Genomic DNA, 22,223 nt, shown 5'->3' on the forward strand with positions numbered 1-22,223 from the left:
TTTGAAAATTGGTATTCATGGTTTATTGTCCTCATCTGTGGTGGAATTTGCTCCGATACCAGCTGTGGCAGAACCACCTGAATTATTCCAGCTTAAGTGCCTAAGTCACGCCTCAGGGGGCCGTAACACACTTAAATCGGAATAACCCGTCAGTCCTTCAGATCTAGTCTGATAGAGCCACTTAACCAGGATCAAATTCCACAATCTCACTCGAAGGTGAGTCATAGAAGAAATACAATAAAACAGGAAACCTCATGTTAAGTGCGGAGTTATTACATAAATCGGAGTTTTTGCGTAGCAAATAAGGTTCACAAAATAAAGTGCAGCGGATAATTGATGTCGTCGGAATCGAGGAAACGGGCAAGGCCTAGCCCACTACTCCTCGTGCTCCTCTCCTGCCGGAGCAACATCCCACTCGACCGTCCAACCCGGTGGCAGGGTGGTAGGCCAAGTCACACCATCAACCATTTCCTGAATGGTACCTGCAAAAATTGTGCCACAAGCAAGGCTGAGTATACTAATACTCAGCTAGACTTAACCGGTGTGAGGAGTCTACTCCTCTACCTCTAGACTATGCAGCTGTTTGGCTGAGGGGTTTGGTTTGCCAAAAGCACTAGCTGTTTCTAAAAGCAAATTTTAGCTTTTCCAATTCTATCATCATTAACTTAGCTAGATTTGCTCCTTCTAAGCATACATGGTAACAATCAATTAGTTCAATCAACAAGTTATCTCATGTAACCACATTTAACTTCTTACTCGATGCAGTACAAGGAATCAAGCAGTCTCATTAGCTGCGAGAAGCAGACGATTCGAATCGAGTTTTAACCATGCAAGGTAAACCTAAACACACGGCATGTCAGGGTACTCCGACCCCACACATGACAACCGTCCCCATCGATTCCCCGTTCGCGTCCAGGCCTCACCGCCTTGGCATACAATGCTCCACTGACCCCGGCTGCCGCCGTGCAGTGACCGCACTTGTACCCACCACAGCTAGCATGGGAGACCCAGTCTCAGGTCGCATGAGGGATAAAGTCCGCGCCCGGCTTCACTCAGGTACTAGGTTTACCGGTTACCATTTTTCCCGGCATGTGCTTAGTACGTTCAAAAGCTTGACTCAGGTATCCACACATTAATCCTTAATTCCTTTTTCCCATCTCATGGAAAGGCATCCTCCCTGGATCCAAGTCCATAGACTAACATATATCCCATTATCAAGATGAATACAATCAATTCCTGACCTCGCGCGAGTGCTAGAAAAATCACTCGACTTCTACCGAGATCCTGATTAGCAAGCAGCTACTTGACCTAGCATACTAGTATTCATCTCAAAAAGGAATCCTAAGTTCATGCAACTAGAGGTTTCAAGCAACTCCTACACTTAAGTGCACATTTCAATCCTACAAGCATTAAGTGTAGTAAAGTAGCATATAATAATACGGTTATGCATAAAACCGGGGCTTGCCTTCAATTGCTGGGGCTGCGGGGAGATCCTCAATAGCAGCCTCTGAAGCCTGCTCCTGGTCCTCCTCTTGGACAGGTCCTTGCTCGGGGATGAGCACGTACTCTCCGTCGGCAAGATTACAATCTATTGAATGCAATGCGTAAGATATATGCATGGTATGACATGTGCTTTTAGAAATCATAACTTTAAAGGTGCATGATTTTTCTTGAGTTAAACAAGGTTAACTTTACTTATGTAAGACCCTTGGGTGGTATACTTGGTAAATTGGTTTAAACTTAGCTAAGGTAAGTAGATTAAATTTTGGGGTTCCACTGAATTCCTTTTAAGTCTTAGTGAGAATTGATAAGTACTCAAGTTAGACTTATTGGGGTGGGGTTTATTTCTTCTTTCCTTTTCTTTTATTCTCTTTAATGTTTTGGAGTAGGTTTGAACTACAAGTTGCTTTTATAAAGTTCTAAAAATTCTGCAAAAATTACAGTGGCTTGTTACTGGTGTGTGTTTCTCTGTCTCAAAATTTGGGGATCAGAAAGTGAATAGTTTTCTCTGGACAAAATTATTAAATTCTAGGGCAGAAGGGGTGCTTTGAACTACAACTATTATTTAACAGTGGGCAATTCTCCAAAACTTATTTTTGCTGGCTTTTAGGTGTTATAAAATGACTTGATACAAATTTCTAATCATTAATACCTTTTAATTAGTTTTCTATGGTTTTCTCAAGTTTCTAGCCAAATGGGTGCTTTCTACTACCACTATATTTAAAAAACATCAAACAACAAGGTGCTTATTTTTCTTAGTTATTGTTTTGTGCAAGAGCAATCATTCTGAAGTTTGGCCTCTTTTTGCTTAAGGGAAGGGGTGGTATGCATTATTTGAATTAAGTGGCCTTTCTCTTAAATCATTAGCAATTGGTATGAGTTTGCTTCCTTTTCATGGGTTGGCATTTTTCTCTGGTAGTTTATCCCATCATGGACTTAGCAAATTTTTGGTTGCCCATTATCACATTAATAGGGGTTGTTCATGATTTATTTGGAAAATGTCTTATTATCACTTTGTATTTATTTTCCTTACTTAAAAAGTTAGGCTGGGGTGCTCTGTATTTTTGTAGTGGGGCTCTGGTGGTTGTAAGTCCACTGGATTTTTATTAATCATTTTGGTTTTAGTTTTGCTACTCTAATAATTGATTCTCAGTCAAATAAGGCTAAATAATTCATTTTAATTTAAAACTGGTTCAAATTAATGGTCTCTGTATTTTTCCTAGGTTCTCTACTACATAAGTAAACTAGGAAAAATAATCTTAATCACTGTTCATTAATTTCTAATGCCTTTCTGATTTTCTCTAAGTTTTGGACAAAATAGCTTTAAATGAATAACTACATCATAATTTCTAATGCTGGGGTTCCTACTATTTTTAAACAGTGTCTAAATGAGTTTTGAACATCTACAAATTTTCTTAGGTTCAGCACAGAAGAAAAACTAATTTTCCTTAATTAAACAAGGTTTAGTGGGTTTCTGTTTTTAACTTAAAACTCTAAAAATTAGAACAGAAAGCATAGGGTTTATTATTTTTAAATGACAGTTCATAATATTTAGGATCTAGCAAAATTAGTTTGACAACTTTTGATTAAGAATTCATCAAGTTATGGATTTTCTAAGTTCTCTAGTTATTTTAAAAAGATTAACAGAATTGATTAAATGGAAATCCACTTTGCACTGGGGTCCCTGGCGGGTTTTCTATGTTTTCCTCGTGAATCAGTCCTTAAGCTACTATTCACATCAGTCACTGACGTTACAGAAAACCCCTCGGGTTCTACAAATCCTAACCCGAGGTCCTTCTTCTACCTTAAACAGTAACCGCGGCGGAAGAAAGGGCGGAGGGGCTTACCGGCGGCGAGGTTGCTCCGGTGAAGTGGTCGAGGACGTAGGGGAGGTCTCGGGGATCACAACGGTGTGCGGGTCGCCGTCGGATATGGCCGGAGTCGGTCGGTCCACGCGCGCAGGCGGGGATGCTCGTCGGCGGCGAGGAGTCCGGCCTGGTCACGGCGAGATAGAGCAATTGGATGGGTCAGAGAGGTTCACGGGGTGCCAGAGAAGACATGAGCGCAAGGAATTGGGCGGAGACTCACTGGATAGCTCGGTCCACGCGCGGTGGCGGAAGACCGAAGTCCGGTGAGGTCGATCTTGGGCCTCCGGTGAAGTCCGGTCGGGTCCGAGGGCTTGGCAAGCTTCACGGGCTACTGGCGGAGCTAGCCGAAGCACTGGCTTGCCCAGAGGATGGCTGGAGTGGGCTAGCCACGGTGGCCGAAGCTCTGGCGGCAATGGCGGGCGGAATTGAGCTCGCCGGAGCTAAGGGAAAGTGGCTGGCCGGTGAGGGTGAGTGCGGGGCGAAGTGGGGCGCGCCTGGGAAGGCTTTATAGGCACGACGCAGTGCACGGGCGGTCGTGGACCGACGAGTGCGCGCGGGCGTGCATGGGAGGCGCGGTGCGCGAACGGGCGTGAACCGGGGGTGTTAGCCACGGTCGAACACGTGTTCCCGTTGCCTCTGCCCCTGTTCAAGCGCCGATTGGGAGCAAATCTTCGCAAATTTGGGCAAGATCGCTGTGAAGGATTTGTTCACCTGACCAAGCTCTGTCTTTTGTGTATGGACGTCGCGCGGTTTTAGGCTAGGGACAGGGAGTTGTAGTGTCACCAAGGTGCCAGTGTCAGAATGCCTGGTCCCGAGGTCAAACTGCGCCAAAACCGTGTCAAATGAATTTGGTTTGAGTTCAAACTTTTCCAGGATGTGTTCAAGGGAATTCGGCACAACTTTGATATTTGGATCTCCTGGTTTTGAGTTTTGAAAAACAGAGTACGCAGATGATCTTTGGGAAGAGGTCTGAAATTCAGAAATTCAGAAATCTGAATTTCTCTAAGGGTTCATAGTTCAAGGGCTGATTTGGGGATTTATTTGAGTTATTTTGGCTAAGCTTTCTCAATCTTTCTTGTTGCTCATTAAATATACTTTAATTTTTATAATTGGCTCAAGTCAAAATCTTAAACTTTTTATCCCCTTTTTCTTATTTCTTGCATTTTGCTTATAGGGCCCACTTAGGGTTTTTATTAGGGTTGCACATTCCTATCTTTTTAAAAGACTCAATTGTTCTGATCATGATACTTTTAAGTATATACTTGGTGGATTCTTTCTTACTTATGTTAATTTGATGCTCATGCTTACTTTGATTCACATGAAATAATGGTTCTTGGTTTGGCATTTGAGAGAAACCCTAGGTGACACTAGGGTGTCACAACGCGTAGTTGGCGCATCGGACAGTCTACAGGACCTGTCCGGTGCACCACCGGACAGCCCAGAGGCCCCACCTGTCAGAGCTCCAACGGTCGAACCCCAACGGTCTGCTGACGTGGCTGGCGCACCGGACAGTGTCCGGTGGCGCACCGGACTGTCCGGTGCGCCATGCAACAGCAGCCTTCCAACGACCATATTTTGGTGGTTGGGGCTATAAATACCCCAACCACCCCACATTCAATGGCATCCAAGTTTTCCACCTTCAACACATTACAAGAGCTATAGCATTCAATTCTAGACACTCCAAAGAGATCAAATCCTCTCCCAAGTCCGGAATCACTCCAAATCAAATAGTGACTAGAGAGAGCGACATTTGTGTTCATTTGAGCTCTTGCGCTTGAATTGCTTCTTTTCTTTCTCATTCTTCTTGTGATCAAACTCAATTGTAACCAAGGCAAGAGACACCAATTGTGTGGTGGTCCTTGTGGGAACTTTGTGTTCCGTTTGATTGAGAAGAGAAGCTCACTCGGTCTAAGTGACCGTTTGAGAGAGGGAAAGGGTTGAAAGAGACCCGGTCTTTGTGACCACCTCAACGGGGAGTAGGTTTGCAAGAACCGAACCTCGGTAAAACAAATCATCATTTCTTGCTCTTTATTTGCTCATGATTTGTTTTGCGCCCTCTCTCTCGGACTCGTTTATATTTCTAACGCTAACCCGACTTCTAGTTGTGCTTAAGTTTATAAATTTCAGATTCGCCCTATTCACCCCCCTCTAGGCGACTTTCAATATTCTATCAAGATTCTTGATACTTTGACTCGAGTTACAAGAAATAAAGTGATAAAGATGTGCAAAGTGCAATGGAGTCAGTGAGTCAACATGGAGAAGATGAAGCTACTTGGGAGAGAGAAGAAGGGCTTCGAGTAGAATTTCCCCATATTTTCCCTATTCCTTCCTAAATCTCGAGGACGAGATTCTTATTAAGGGAGGTAGGATTTGTAATACCCAAAAATGTAGAATGAAAATATAGTTGACTCACATATATGTGTTTGCCTCCATTTATTATAACATGTGAACAAATACCTCAAAAGTCATTAATTAACTAATGACACCTAAAATAATTTGTGCATCATGTTGTGGTTATTTGTTTGTGCATTCACTCATGAAGATAATGAGAAAAGAAATTGTTGGGGACTTGTTCTCAAATGCTATGATTTAAGAACAAGGCAACACAAAAAAGAGGTTAATGGTTACAGCCCTTTGTCCTTCGAAGCATTATTTCCCTTAGGATATAACGATCTTGGGACGAAGGTCATGAAGGACGTACCTTCATCATCACAGTATATGTTAATGAAAGAAGAAGCATATGAAACACGTGAAATAACATGAGTAATTATATGGTCTTTAATATATCTTTATCATATCATCACAAATGAATAAGAACTATATTGAATTACATTAATAGCTTCGGCTTGACAGAAGGTAAAAGTCCAAGCGTGACGCACGAGCAAATACAAGCCAGCGTGAACAGTATGGGGGTACTGTTCACCTATTTATAGGCATGGGACGCAGCCCGGTCAAAATTACATTTATGACCTTTACAACTAGTTACAATCATGACACAAATTATCATGGGCCGATCGTCCTTTTCATCTTTAAGTCGGTGCAACCCTTCGTCTCAGGGCGTGTCGCTATGCCGAAGCTCTCTGGATGGTAGCTTCGGCGTTACTTCTATGCTGATCTTCCGAAGGTGTTTCTTCTTACAGGACCTTCGGCGATGAAGCAGACCCCCAACATTAGCCCTTCGCGGTGCTAGATCATTTTTCGTAACGAGCTTGATCCGCGAAAAAAAATCTCCAAGGCTTCGGAATGCCGAAGGTCTGAAAAACACCTTCCCTGAGCTCGTTGCCGAGAAACGATTAAAATATTCCGAGCACGAGGTGGCCCAACATGCAGCGGATACGCGTGATCTGGCGATTCACCTCCCACGCGCCGAGTGGTCCACCGTTCAGTGGGTGCAGGTAACTATTCAGCGGGTGCGGGCAACTTGACGATTCACCTTCACACCTGCAACACTATATAAACAGACGGGTAGGTGTGAAGATACCACAACATTCATTGCCATTGCACTGTTGTGCTGCTGAAAAATTTAACCATAGCCGAAGCTTTTTCATCGCATTCTCGAGCAAAGCATCAACTTGATTTAGCTTCATCATAAGAGAAAGCTTCGTCAAAACTGTAAAAATCATCAGCTTCGTAAAAACTTGTAAGGACTTCAAGGTCAGATGGCCAGAGTACGCTCAACTGCAAGGGTGACTCGTGAAGGAGAAGAGGCCGAAGCCATCGACACAACCCCGATCTCCAAAGTTATGAGACAATCGGGATTGGTTGTTACGGAAGGAGGTATTGATGAAGGTGCACCTACTACCGAGGCTGAACAGGCTGACGTTGAGGAAGAAAACGTTGATGAGGAAGAGGAAGACTACAACACTCTGACCCCATCAAAACCCAGCCACTTGGACTTTGAAAAATCTACTGTGTCTAAGGCTGATGTACCCATGATGATGAAGCTGGGTTACTTCGGAGAAGCTGAGAAGAAACTTAATCGTTTTGCCAGAGAAGAGACCACTCCAGAGCCCAAAAATGACGAAGTAGTGGTTTTCAAAAGCTTTTTCAGAACGGGATTGCAGTTTCCCTTGAACGAAATGATTGGAGAAGTTTTTGATGATTATGAAATCTATTTTCATCAGCTGACCCCTAACGCTATTGTTAGGCTCAGCGTCTTCATCTGGGCCCTTCGAAGCCATGGAATGGACCCGAATGCTGTAGCTTTCTGTCGAGTGCATGAGCTGCATTACCAGACGAAGGCCAGAGAAGACGGGCTGCATGAAAACTTTGTCTATTATAACTTCGCATATCGCAAGGATATGAAGGCCCGGTGCTTAGCTATCGCACCAAGTGGCCAACCGGTTGGAAAAGTGAGTGGTTCTATATCAAGGCCGATGAGAAGAAGAGGGAGAGGTTGAAGACGGTAGTGATGAGCCCGCTAAGTTTAAGCTTCGGGCTGACCAGGCCCCTGTGCCGCATGTCGTCGGGGTCACCATGCCAACAAGCTGTAGCAGAATTTAGGGTGGTGGCCGAATAGATCAGCACTAGAGATTTGGTGTAAGAGTACCTTGCCAACAAGGTATCTCCAACATTGAGTGGTTGGAGTATGCCGAAGCTGAAAGGAACGAAGAAGAAGGACGAACTTGTCCGACTGCGCTATCGCTTCAAATTTGAGAAACAATTCAAAGGGCCATGCCAAGAGTGGTTAGAAATGATAGAAACTATGTGCAACAAAATTTTGTGCAATTACACTAAAAAGAAGATCAGCTGATGACTGCAACCTTCGGCACCCAACCAAAACGAAGGTTGAATCGGGTGATGGATGCTTTGAACTTTGAATACCCTGACTATGAACGATTAAACAAGGGTGCCGAAGGGCAAAAGAGAAAAAAGATTGTTAGTGTTCTGAGCAGACAGGCTGCTAGGATGGTGAAAATAGATGAAGAAGCTTTGAAAAAAGAGAAAATCCAGTCCTGAGCCGAAGGTGGCTGCTTCGAAGAAGAGAAAACTGCAGCTCCGGAGCCAAAAGCAGTTGAGATAGAGGAGGAAACTCCTTCAACGCCTTCGGCTGCTGAAGTAGAAGAAATTCTAAAGGTAATGACCGAATCCTTACCTATCAAGCTGCTAAGTTCACTGGGGCCGCAACTGACGAAGCTTTTACATAAGAAGGAGGAGCCTTCGTGATGAGGACATCACTTCTATACATACAATGAATGGACCGATAACACGATCGCGTGCACGACAGCTAAATCTCCAGGTACGTTCTACCCTAGTCAATTGTGTTTCAGAGCTTACGCTTGGGGCCATGGATGTTTTGATGATTAGGAACTTTGGAGAGGACCAGCAAGGACTTGGGAAAGGCCTAGGTGTTGAGGAGGAGCAGCAAGGGCGCCCACAACAGGAAGGAGATCAAGTCCGACTCGACTGCGACTCCATCTCGGGTTACAAGACCAGTCTGCACTAAAATGGACTCCCAAGATGCATCTGGACTCTGATTGCGACGGACTTGATGGTTGGAAAGATAAGAAGATTATCTAACCAACCCATCTGGTTCCACCCTAAAATTCGTCCGGAGTCAACGGGAATCGTCGAAACAAGTAAACGTTCAGATTCTGTTTTGGTGCTGCGACACCGTCTGTTGGGCCGTGTATCACGTCGGAGCCCATTAGGGGCGAGTCCAGGGGTCACACACGCCCTAATACTCTATTTATTCAGCAGCAGCTGCCACATTAGGGTTGGGTATTGCTTAAGTTTAGATCTGTCGAGAACAGCCGCCGTAGATCGGTTTGTGAGACCCCAACTTGTGAGCTTAATCATTCATCCGCAATATTCTAGATTGTGTTCTTTCTTGTTTTGCTTGTGTCTTCGATTCTCAGGCAGGAATTAGCCCTCGTGGTGAGGTCAATCGCGCAGTGCACGGTTGATAACCAGAGGAGAAGTGGTGCTGCGATTGCGGGGTTCTAGTCGTGTTGATTGCAAGCCGGATCGTCTGTGTGACATCTCCACCAAATTGATAGTTATCTTCAACTGACGGAAGATCGGGCACCCCCGTTCCTATCAAGTGGTATTCAAAGACTCAGATATTACTGTTAGGCTTACCCTAGTTTAGTTTAGGTTTTTCATCCTATAACTACAGATAATTGTGATACAAAAAAAAATTCCGCTGTCCTATAACCCTCTTTAGCCTTGCTATTTCGTTTCAGATTGCTTTGTTGAATTTGTGTCCGTGTCGAGTCTTGTTGCTGGTTTAGGTCGTGTCATAATCGTAGTTCAACTGCTCCATCGCTGTTATTTGTTTCCGCCGCTATCTCATCCACCTTACCTAGATTACAAGTCGAGACACCACATTACTCGATTTGCCCTCGCTAGCCGCCTTGTCTGAATTCTCGCCACGCTAGCCCTAGATTAGGTTGCAAGCCGCATTACATTGCAGCCCCTCCTTGTTTCATCATCTGGCGCTTACCTATTGCTTATACCAGGGAGGTTTGTGCCCCTGTGCTCTATAGCCGCCGCTACGGTTCGTACCAATTTGTGCCCTGAAAAACCATAACTTGAGGTACCTTCCATAAAACGGGCATAACTTTTCGCTTGGTGCTCCGTTTGAGCTCAAATTTTTACAGCAGATTCCTGACTCCATTCTGGGGTGACCCAAACTCGCCTACGGCCAGTTTGGTTCGGTCAAAAAATTGAAAAAAAAAATCGGGAAGATAATTAAAAAATTTGTTTAAGTGTTTTCAGGAATTTTAGAGATCCTTTGTGATTTTCTCTAGGCCACAATACAACTCTGTTTCAAGTGAAATTTTGTGTGCTTCCATCAACTGTGATTTTGGATCTGTGATAAAAAATTCAGAATATTTCGAGCTTGTTTGCTGGTACTACTTTGGAAACGCGCCTTTGATTTCTACTAGTGCTGAAAAATCTGCGCTATTTACAGAACTGTCATTCTGCTAGTTTGTTACTTTTATCTTGTTGTGCTTCGATAGGACACGTCTTAGCCAGCAATTGTGACTTGTGATTTGGATACTTATTGAACTTCGCTAATCTGCACTCGATTTTTGCTAATCCTTGATATTAATTTTTGGCCTCCCAAGCTCCACATATTTTCTTCTGATCAATACAACTATGACATTGCAATCGCGTTTCACTACCTCTTGGTAAGTATCATGACTCAGCCTCCGATTGTACCATCCTTTGCTCGTATTTCGTCAGATACTTGTAAGAGCTTGGTAAGATACATTAGAGCGTGTTCCTGTGTTCCACCTGAGAGGAGCGTGTAGTGAAATTATTAGGGATAACCGTCACCGTTTGTTTCCTGTTTTTGTGTTTCGATGGAAGGTGACGACGAAGAAGCAAGGATTCCTACAGACTTCGATGAATGTGTTAGCCGCCAAGATCTTGAGGCAAACAACAAGCTCCTGAAGGAGCAAATGGAGGAGACGGTCCACAAGTCAGTGCATGATGCCTTCATTAACATGGACCTTGGCAGGACTTACGAGCGACCAGATCGACGATTGTCCCAGATCGTCGACAGACTTGCTGTGTTGGAGACGCAACAACAAGCACCTCCACCACCACCTCCTCGTCCACGTCTTCCCGATGATGTCGTGTTTGATGAAGAAGGTAATTATGATGAAGCGACCACCAGAGATTTGCGCCTACGTCGTCGTCTTCATCAAAACACAGAAGGTATGCCACACCAACACCGCCAGCAAGGTAATAACAATCGTGCTCCTGACGACCCTTATTCTAAGATTAAATTTTCTATACCATCTTTTTCGGGTCATTATGATGCTGAGGGATATCTTGATTGGGAGATGACGATAGAACAGAAATTTGCTGCCCACCTTGTACCTGAACGACATCAATTTAGACAAGCCACTAGTGAATTTAAAGATTTTGCTATTGTCTGGTGGACTGGTCTAGTTGGGGATGGTAGAGCACCTACGACTTGGGAAGATCTTAAGATAGCTATGCGTGATAGATTTATTCCCCCATCTTATCATAGAGAATTGCGTAAGAAATTGATGCGTTTAGAGCAAGGGGATAAATCTGTTCAAGATTATTATGCTGAGCTTCAGAAGGGATTGCAGCGTTGTGGGATAGTAGAGGGACATGAGGACGCTCTTTGCTGTTTTTATTCAGGTTTGCATCGTGACATTCAGGACATTGTGGAGTACAAAGAATTTAACACTGTCAACAAGTTGTTCCAGTTTGCCATGCTTGCAGAGAAGGAATTGCAGGGACGCCAACATCGACCTAGGGCTACTTTTTGGCGCCTCCTCTGCATCACGGACGCACACACCTGCCTCGAGTCATACTCCCTCGACACCTGCTGCACATGTTGGTAACCTTCCTTTGCAGGTACCCACCAAGAAACAGAATTTACCAGCACCTGCAGCACCTTCCAGTGGTCGTTCTTCGGGTATTGTTTGCCACCGCTGTCATGGGATTGGTCATGTGAAGAAGGATTGCCCGAGTCAGCGAACATACATTGCTACGGATGATGGCTACATTAGTGCTTCCAACGGTGAGGGTGACGATTATGACTCCAGTGATGTTGCTTCTAATGATGATGCCATGCTTGGTGGTGATGCTACGGCGAACCTTTGAAGCATCATGGTGCAGCGTGTTCTTAGTTCTCAGCCTCAATCATCAGAGAAGCAGCAACGCCATAATTTTTTCCAGACTTTCTTCTCCATCGAGAATCGGCGTGCACGTGTTATTATTGATGGTGGAAGCTGCAATAATTTGGTGAGTTCAGATTTGGTTAAGAAGCTTGGCTTGACCACACGTCCACGACCACATCCATACCACATTCAGTGGATCAATGATTTAGGCAAGGTTAAGGTAACACACATGGTATGAGTGCATTTCTCCATTGGTATGTATTCTGATTATGCGGATTGCGATGTAGTACCTATGGAAGCTTGTTCTCTTTTGTTGGGTAGACCTTGGGAATTTGATACTGATGCATGTCACCATGGTAGGAGTAATACATACACTTTTAGGCATAAAGATAAAAACATTACTTTGCTACCTTTGACCCTTAATGAAATTGTACAAGCTGATAAAGATATAGCTGCAAGTACCCATAAAGAACCAACTAATGAGATAGAAATTCAGCAATAAATTAAATTGAAAGCTCCTGTCATGCTTGCTACTAAATCTGATCTTCTTGAAACTCATGCTACTGATGCTTGTTGCTATGCCTTGGTTTGCAAAGATGCTTTCTTTTCTATTGATGATATTGCTAGCACTTTGCCTGCATCTGTGACTAACCTTTTGCAGTAGTTCCGAGATGTTTTTCCCTCTGAGTTACCTCTAGGACTTCCTCCTATTCGTGGGATTGAGCACCAGATTGATTTGATTCCTAGAGCGAGCATGCCCAACCATGCTGCTGGACCATTTAATATTTCAGATTTAAAGCCATATTTGGGAAAAGAAGATGAGCTTGAGTCGAGGACGACTCCACTTCAAGAGGGGGAGGATGATGAGGACATGGATGTGTTTCCCTCTGAGATACCCCCTGGATTACCACCTGAGTTGCCTCCAGATATTCGAGTTAGTTCCACCTTTAACATTTCAGATTTGAAACCATATATGGGTGACAAAGATGAGATTGAGTCGAGGACAACTCCAATTCAAGAGGAGGAGGATGATGAGGACATCACTTCTATACATACAATGAATGGACCGATAACACGATCGCGTGCACGACAACTAAATCTCCAGGTACGTTCTACCCTAGTCAATTGTGTTTCAGAGCTTACGCTTGGGGCCATGGATGTTTTGATGATCAGGAACTTTGGAGAGGACCAACAAGGACTTGGGAAAGGCCTAGGTGTTGAGGAGGAGCAGCAAGGGCGCCCACAACAGAAAGGAGATCAAGTCCGACTCGACTGCGACTCCATCTCGGGTTACAAGACCAGTCTGCACTAAAATGGACTCCCAAGATGCATCCGGACTCCGATTGCGACGGACTTGACATGGTTGGAAAGATAAGAAGATTATCTAACCAACCCATCTGGTTCCACCCTAAAATTCGTCCGGAGTCCACGGGAATCGTCGAAACACGTCAGCATTTAGATTCAGTTTTGGTGCTACGACACCGTCTGTTGGGCCGTTGGGCCGTGTATCGCGTCGGAGCCCATTAGGGGCGAGTCCAGGGGTCACGCACGCCCTAATACTCTATTTATTCAGCAGCCGCCGCCACATTAGGGTTGGGTTTTGCTTAAGTTTAGATCTGTCGAGAACAGCCGCCGTAGATCAGTTTGTGAGACCCCAACTTGTGAGATTAATCATTCATCCGCAATATTCTAGTTTGTGTTCTTTCTTGTTCTTGCTTGTGTCTTTGATTCTCAGGCAGGAATTAGCCCTCGTGGCGAGGTCAATCGCGTAGTGCACGGTTGATAACCAGAGGAGAAGTGGTGCTGCGATTGCGGGGTTCTAGTCGTGTTGATTGGAAGTTGGATCGTCTGTGTGACATCTCCACCAAATCGATAGTTATCTTCACCTGACGGAAGATCGGGCACCCTCGTTCCTATCACTTTAACAGCCAAGAAGATGGTTGGGCCAAAAAGGCGAAGGATTATTACTGTTATGCAAGCTATTGAGGAAACGCCACCACCGGCCTCAGCATCAAAAATAACACCAGCCACCGAAGTTGCTTCTTCTGTCAAAGCTGCTCCTACCGAAGCTGCTACTACCGAAGCTACAACTGCCGAAGCTACCAATCTGGAGAGCACATTATCTAATATTGATAAAGTGCTCTTGGAGATGGCCGCGGAAGAAGCTGGTGCAGCTGCCGAAGAAACCCTGGCCATAGTGCCTGAAAAACGGAAGGAAATCGCTGAAGATATTTCAGAGGAAAAAGGCTTCAATTTTCAAAATATAATTGGTCAAGAATTATCCAAGGCTGAAAAAGAGGAGCTGCAGGAGTATGCCATATCCTGTGGCTACCAGCCAGGAGCAATGCTCTTCGGCGGAATTAACGAAGAAGCCTTAGGATGTATTCGAGATCGAACTGGAGCAAAGATTATCATCACTCTGTCGAAGAGTGTTGGTTTTCCGAAGCTTGAAGTTGACATCAGCCGCTACCGACGGCAACATATCGCCGGCAGTTTATTCTATTCTAATTTCAAGGTAAAATTTTTCCCTCAACTTTTTATTGTTTTACGATGAAGGTGATTTCTGATGAAGGTTGTTTTGCACAGAGTATGCTACTAAGTAAAGCCTTGAGGATGCAACAAGACCTCAAAGATAAGAAAAATGAGGTTACAATTGAAGGCTTGGAAAGTAAAATCAAAGAACATGAAGCTGCTCTTGAGAAGAAAGATTTTGTTCTTCAAACAATGGAGGGTTCATGGGCAGAAGCCCAAACTGAAATTGCCAGATTAAACAGTGAACTCCTCCCGAAGTCAGAAAGCTTCGAGCAAGAAAAGAAGAATTTTGATGCGAAGCTTGAGGCCGAAGTCGAAAAGAGCTCGAATTTGCAAAAATCCTTGAAAGAGCTTCAGGAGAAATGCCTAAACTTCGGCAACAGGTGCGTGCAATGGCTGAAGCAGGTCTTCAACTCAGTTGGAGCCAGTTCTGAAAAATTTGAACCTTCGGTTGAAGACCTATCAAGCACCTTCGAACATATTGAGGACAAAGTTGATGCGCTTGACGAAGTTATAGCTGGGCACAGTGACTTCTGTGCCCTGCTAGCTTCTCGCGGCACAGCTGTTGCTTTCATGAAGACTAGTTGCACGCATGGGAAGATCGTAAACAGGCCAAACTTCAGCCTATCACCAACGGATTTAACTGACATCCCCAGTCTGGCCCGAAGCATTGGAAATAGATTCATAACTCAAATTTGGACGAAGGGTGGGCGGAATTTAGCTGGTGACGAAGCTCGAAGTCATCTCAAGCCGGTATTAAACTTGTACCTGTTGCTTACTGTTGGTGACTTGTTCTCAAATGCTAAGAGTTAAGAAGAAGGCAACATAAAAGGTGTTAAAATATAAAAGTCCTTCGTCCTTCAAGACATTATATCCCTTCGGATATAATGAATTCCAGACGAAGGTTATGAAGGAAGAAACCTTTGTAAGCTCGATAAATGATAAGAAAGAATTCATATGTGGAATACAAAGAATAATATAGATATTATCATCAATTTATTTTTATTTTCATTATCATATTCAGAATGACAAATTACAAAAGTACCTTCGGATCGACAAAAAGTAAGTGTTGGGGGCCTTCGGCTTCCGAAGGTCCTCAAAAATATGATTTGACAATGTTTTCCAAGTGAAATATGTGAACAGGTATCTTCGGAAACGGGTTGCGGGTATACAAGAGTATGGTCAGGACGAAGCTTGAGTGGGACGAAAAGTGATTATGACGAAGGATAAGATGATCATGAAGCTATGCGCAGAAAAGCTTCGGCATGACAGCAGAAAAGGGGAACCGACTTAAAGATGAAAAGCCAAATTAGACCTCGAAGAATTACTATAGAGTTATTGATAAAAGTAAAGGGCATTAATGTAATTCTACACGGGCTGCGCCCCGTGCCTATAAATAGATGAACAGTACTCCCGTACTGTTCACGCTGACTTGGCATTCGCTTTTCGCATCACGCCTGTATCTTTACTTTCCGTCAATCCGAAGGTACATTTATAATTTGTTATTATGGATATGATAATGCAAATAAAAAATAAGTTGATGATAATATCTGTATTATTATTCGTATTTCATATACGCATTCCTCTTTATCATCTATCGAGCTTACGAAGGTCTCTTCCTTCATAACCTTCGTCCTGAATTCATTATATCCGAAGGGACATAATGTCTTGATGGACGAAGGACTTTAACATTTAACACTTTTTATGTTGCCTTGTTCTTAACTCGAAGCATTTGAGAACAAGTCTCCAACATTGGCGCCCACCTCTGGTGAACTCACTTCCATTTTTTGAGTTTTGAACACCTTCGGCAAGCATCACCTTCGTCATGCCGCCGAAGAAAGCTCCAACAACAGGGGCTGCCACTCTGCAGCCGCTGGACCCCAATCAGGATGTCCTTTCTCTTAGGGAGGCCCGAAGCCAGAAGAGGAAGGCCACCAGTCCAACGCCTCCGGAGGACGACTTGGATCAAGAAATCCAAAACTTGGAGATGCTGCATCAACAGGTCCAACGGAAGAAGGAAAAGATGGCTAGTCTAGCTGACCTGCAAAGGCAGATAGACAAAGCCTCTGAAGAAGTTCGTCATCTTGCTCAAGATGACCAGAACCGAAGACCTCCGCACAGAGAGCTTCATCAGGAGGGCTTCTACAACGAGGACGACTGGTATGAAGATTTCCATCATGGAAATTTTGCTTTTGATGATACTTCTCCTCTGTCAACAGAACTACAGGCTACACCTTGGCCCCAGTCTTACAAGCCACCCCAGCTCCCCATGTACGACAGTCATTCAGACCCAAAGCAATTCTTGATGAGTTATGAGGCAACCATATCTTCGTATGGTGGTAATACTGCAGTCATGGCAAAGTCTTTCGTCATGGCTGTCAAGAGTGTTGCACAAACCTGGTATTCCTCTCTTCGGCCAGGAACAATCACCTCATGGCAAAAGCTGAAGGACATGCTGATAACCAGCTTTCAAGGGTTTCAAACGAAGCCGGTTACTGCTCAAGCTTTATTTCAGTGCAACCAGGACCACGAAGAATACCTTCAGGCATATGTCCGAAGGTTCCTACGTCTGAGGGCACAAGCACCAATAGTGCCCAATGAAATTGTCATTGAGGCCATGATCAAGGGACTTCGGCTGAGACCTTCAGCTCAATACTTTGCCAGGAAGGCTCCTCAAACTTTGGAGAAGCTGCTCCAGAAGATGGACGAGTATATTTGAGCTGACAATGACTTTCGCCAAAGAAGTGAGGAAGCATTCAGGTTCTCTGAAATGACCAGGGGCTTCGGAGGAAGATTCCATCCTAGGCACATCAGGTCAATTCACAACTCTACTCAAAGTGATGATAGAGGGAGTCAACAACAAAGGCCACAGTACTCCTCGCAAGCTTCGGGGCAGCAGCAAAGCTCTTTCCGGCCGCCAGCGCCAAGGGGCAGAGGCGCCAGGGGCTTCGGGGGAAGATTTGGGGATCAGCTAAGAAAAATTTACTGCCTATTCTGTGGTGAAGACAAGGGCCATACCATCAGGATGTGCCATGTTACCATCCAGAAGCAAAAGGAGATAGCAGAAGCTGCAGCGCAACAGAGTCAGCCGAAGCAAGTCATGCATACTGCTTCGTACCATTCGCCTTACATTCCAGAATATGTAGGCAATCACCCTGCAGCTTCTGTTGCTTCGGCAAGCCAACCCCAAGCATCTTGGCAACAGCCTCCACCGCCACCACCAACGCAACGAGGTCAGCAGCCAGAAGGGAGTCAGCACACTCACCTCCAGCGGGATTTCAGAGAGGAGTCCGAAGCTCGCACAGTCAATAGCACTGTGCCAGAGTCGAAGCATATTTACTGACAAATATCCTACCTCGACAGCAGCTTTTCGCATTTTCGCATTCAGTATTACTTTCTTTTTAATAAGAAACAATTATGGGAAGTTTAAGTGCTTTTTATGGTTTTTCAATCTCTTGTAACAGTTTCGCTTTTTACCAAAATGAAAATATATCTTCTCCATAGGCTTAAGTTGCTGAAGCATAAGAATTTATGGTGGCAAGGAGGACCTTCGAATTATCAAAAATTTGTTCTAAGGAACGCAGTGCAATTTCTTCGAAGCAGCAAAAAGTCGTTCCTAAGGGAGCGCAGTGTATGTTTTCTTCTCAAAAGTCGTTCCGAAGGGAATGCAGAGCTTACAGCGAAAAATAAGCGTTGATTCCGCTGAAAGTAAAAGGCGAAGAAGCTCCTAAGAGAGGCTTACAGCGAAAAATAAGTGCTGATTCCGCTGAAGTAAAAGGCGAAGAAGCTCCTAAGGGAGGCTTACAGCAAAAAATAAACGCTGATTCCGCTGAAGTAAAAGGCGAAGAAGCTCCTAAGGGAGACTTACAGTGAAAAATAAATGTCAACCTTCGGCAAGTATCATTTTGCATTACATCACATCATTACATCATTTGCATAGCATAACATCATACATCATAGTGCATCAACAACGCAAGAAGGGGGGTCTCGATATTGATATTCGAAGATTGTTTTGAAGAAATAGTGACAAGGCACAAAAAATAGCAATTGAAGAGTTATACCTTCGTCAAACTCTGAAATGGAGAGATCTATTGATTATTGATTTTACGAGAATTGGTTACTGATTTTATGAGAACACGGATATTATTCACGAAGCATGAAAAGAAGGGAAGGTGTTTTTTCGCCCAAGGCTCAAAAACGGTATGTATATGATGTTTCATGCATCGTAAAGAATAGAACTATAAACAGCTAACATATTACATCCAAAGTTAAAAAATATTACACACAACAAATGTTACATTCTAGATGTTTTTTACAATAGCAGCTAGTCTTCCCTTAGAACTATCTCTGCAGCTTCGTTTAGTAGTTGATCAACAACTTTATCCATGATAGCTTCGGCCATTTTCCTAATTTCGTCGTCCCCCTTCGCGTGGGGGTCCGCAGATGGCTTGTCAGGTTCTGAGGGAGGAGAAGATACGGCTATATTACTATTACAAACCATGAATATTACAAACCGTGAATAAGTTCGAAATCAAAAAATTACAACAAAGAGTCAAAAACCACTAATCAATACCTATTTGCCCTTCGGGCTCTGCGCTTTTCTCAGCGGCCTCTGCTACTTTTCTAGCATCATGGATGCCTTTTTCGCTTTTTCGAATAATTTCCTGGGCCATTTCCCGGCCACCATTGTCCTAGATGTCAGTGAAAAATTTTCCACCGACCAGGCTTGCTTCGGCCGAGGGGTCTTTTATATCTTCGGAGGATAAGGCAGTTTCGGATTGTGCCAAAGAATTCACATGCTCACAGCCTTTCCTCTCCAAAATAGTAGCAATCCCCCTGGCACCCGAAAAGGCACATATGTCTCCGCGGCTATTCAAAATTTCCTCAAAGGCCTCAGCTTCGTGACTAATCCATTCAATTGAGCCTTCGGGGTCATCCCTTGTGAAGTTTTCCTCGCTCGAGAATGCACCAACGCTGGCGAAGCTGGTTTTTATTTTCTTAGCGCATTTTATAGATTTGTTATAGCACCTTTTCTTGGATGCACGAAGCTCTTCAACGTTTCTTTCTAAATGATTTGCCCACTGATCACTAAGTTCTCGTTTCGTCTCTTCAAGTATGCGTTCTTCTTTAGCTCTGGCTAGCTGTTTCCGAAGATCCTCAATTTCACGCTTCTGAGCCTCAGCTTGAGCTTTAGAAGTAGCTTCGTCTTCCTTTATTTTATCCACCAATGTAAGCAGAATTTTATCTTTTTCCAAAGCTTCGTTCCTCAGCTTAATAACCTCTGTTCGTAGGTTGTTGAAAGCAATATTATAGCTCTCGTCTTCGGCATTCTTTTGCGCTCTCAAAGCGTTGCTGAGTATTAAACCCTATATGGAAAGAATTAGTGTAAGAATAAAAGAATAATTCAAAATTTATAAACTTCCAAATATACAATTTTCATACCTTCAGACTATTATATGCGAGGCTATCTACAAGATCGTCCTTTGACATAGCGCAGAGGCCAGCTTCAAGCTTCGGGAACCCCATACTTCTAGCCATCTCCCGGCAGACAGATAATTCTTTGTTGTCTGGAAGGCAGTATAAGAAGTCATCTTCGTCTGTGCCGTTGAATACTAAGGCCCCCTTCGGATACTTCAGTTCTCGGGCATAGTGATTAGCTTCAAAAATCTCTTCTTCAGATAATCTTTTTCCCGAAGCATGTCGTACAATATAATCAAGTACTTCGGAAGATGCTTCGGGGGCGGCAGTGCTAGTTTCTTCTGCCAAAATTTGTTCTGCAGTTTCTGTTTCTTCGGCTTCCAAGGATTTAACCTTGGCGGGCTCTGAAGGCCCAGCTTCAGTTTCAACCTGGTGCTTAGAAGCTTCGGCACCAAGGGTTTCAATTTGCACTTCGGAAGTTTCAACAATTCTCTTCGGAGTAGTGCTTGAAGATTTTATTGTTTCCAAAACATCCAGAACATTAACCATCCTTTTTCTTTTGGGGGTCACTGCTGGACCCTTTTGGTTTTTTGCTGCCTCAATTTTTGTTGAAGGACTTCAAATTTCATATGTCCTTGTTTCCGTAGCCTCCGGTTCTTCTATTTTCTTCATTTCCGGAATTACAATTGGCTCTTCAACATACGGTAGGAGAGTAGGCTCCTTGGCTTCGATGGCCGAAGAGGTTTCACTGACATATTCAGGCACTGTGGCCGGTTCAATATAGCGCGGCCGGTGTGTGAGAACCTTGACCCTTTTCCTCTTCGGCGCCGGCTCGCTAGGAGAGGCCGGAGCAACTTCTTTCGCAGAAGGTGTATTCTTTCTTTTTTGACCCCGCGTTGGATAACGGTAGTCGGGATAGACAAACCCAATTGCATCAAATACTCGGTTAAGTCTCTTCTTCTTTCGGCCTCCGAAGGCTGCTGATAGTGCAGTGTCTTCGGCTTTTGAGTATAATCCAAGTAATTCATCGCTTATGGCCTCAATACTTTTCAACCAGTCATCATCTGGCTCAACGAATTTATCTCCGTATTTGAATGTGTATTTTAGCCTGACTAGTCCACCTTCGTCAGGTTCCTTGACAGTCTCCTTCGGCATTTCCCACTTTTCTACAAGTGGCCATATTCTGAAGGCAATATGTTCTTGGACCAAATCCCTTGTCCCAATAAAAGAGCAAACCACGCTGAAGGCTCTCTGGCATTCTTCGGCTGCTTCATTCATTTCCACCTTCGGCCTCCGAAGGCCGAAGCATTGCCAGATAGGGCGCATAATGATATCTTTAATATTTTCCCGTGTTTTCAAGTCATTCTTCACATAAAACCATTCCGTCATCCAGTCTCCAGGCCACCTCTTTCGAAAGGTTGGCACGGGACATCTTGACCCAGACCGGGCGCCGAAGCTGTAGCAGCCAAAATTGTTGTGATACTGCTCTTTACCCCAGGGTTTTGTCTCATACAATAGCTCATGTATGTTGCAGAAACTTTTTGCATTTGGTTCTAAACCTTGGCTCCTCACGGCCCAGACGAAGATGCCCATTCTTATGATTGATTCGGGAGTAAGTTGATGAAGGTAGATTTCAAATATCTTCAGTACTTCCACGACAAAACTGCTCAAGGGAAACCGCAGTCCAGCCTTCAAGAAGCTTCGGAAGATTACGACTTCACTTTCTTCGGGAGTAGGCACAGTCTTCACCCCGTCATCTGCCCTCACATTAGACATGTCTCGAAAATACCTTCCCCTCATGGTATCAAGATGACTCTGTTTAATGCTCGATTTTCCGAAGATTGTGTGACTTGGTCGCCACGGTCGATCTTCGCAGTCTTCACCCCCACTTTCTACATCATAGCTATCACTGTCACTAGTGTCTTCAAATAAGCCCTCCAAGGTCTCCCTAGTGATCTTCTCTGTATTGGTCTTTGCTATTGACTTAAGAAAGCCAAGATGCATCTCCTCAGAAAGGCTCAGCTTCGATTCAGCAACAACTTTCTTATCTTCAGACATCTTCGCAAACACTGAGAAAGTGCTCTCGAAACCGAAGCTTAAAAGTTTAGAAAGCCAAGCAAGTGTTGTTGCGCACAGGCTAAATGTCCGGTGAGCAAGAGCAAATGGCAAGAAAGCGTGCCAAATAAACTCGTGGTGAGCTCTTATTTATACACCTAGTGCGTTGAAAACTAGAGGGTCCCGCTTGTCAAAGACTGTTGCTATTCTAGCAAAGGGAAGGTGTTTTTTCGGACCTTCA

The 22,223-nt window shown here is 44.1% G+C and overlaps 1 protein-coding gene across 1 annotated transcript in view; it reads right to left on the reverse strand.

The window, feature by feature from the left end:
- Nucleotides 1-22,223, reverse strand: part of LOC109941392 (polyadenylate-binding protein-interacting protein 11) — a 197,453-nt gene that overhangs the window by 68,862 nt on the left and 106,368 nt on the right. The gene's annotated exons all lie outside the window — the stretch shown is intronic.

Source organism: Zea mays, chromosome 1, assembly GCF_902167145.1.
Source record: "Zea mays cultivar B73 chromosome 1, Zm-B73-REFERENCE-NAM-5.0, whole genome shotgun sequence".
Taxonomy (NCBI): domain Eukaryota; kingdom Viridiplantae; phylum Streptophyta; class Magnoliopsida; order Poales; family Poaceae; genus Zea; species Zea mays.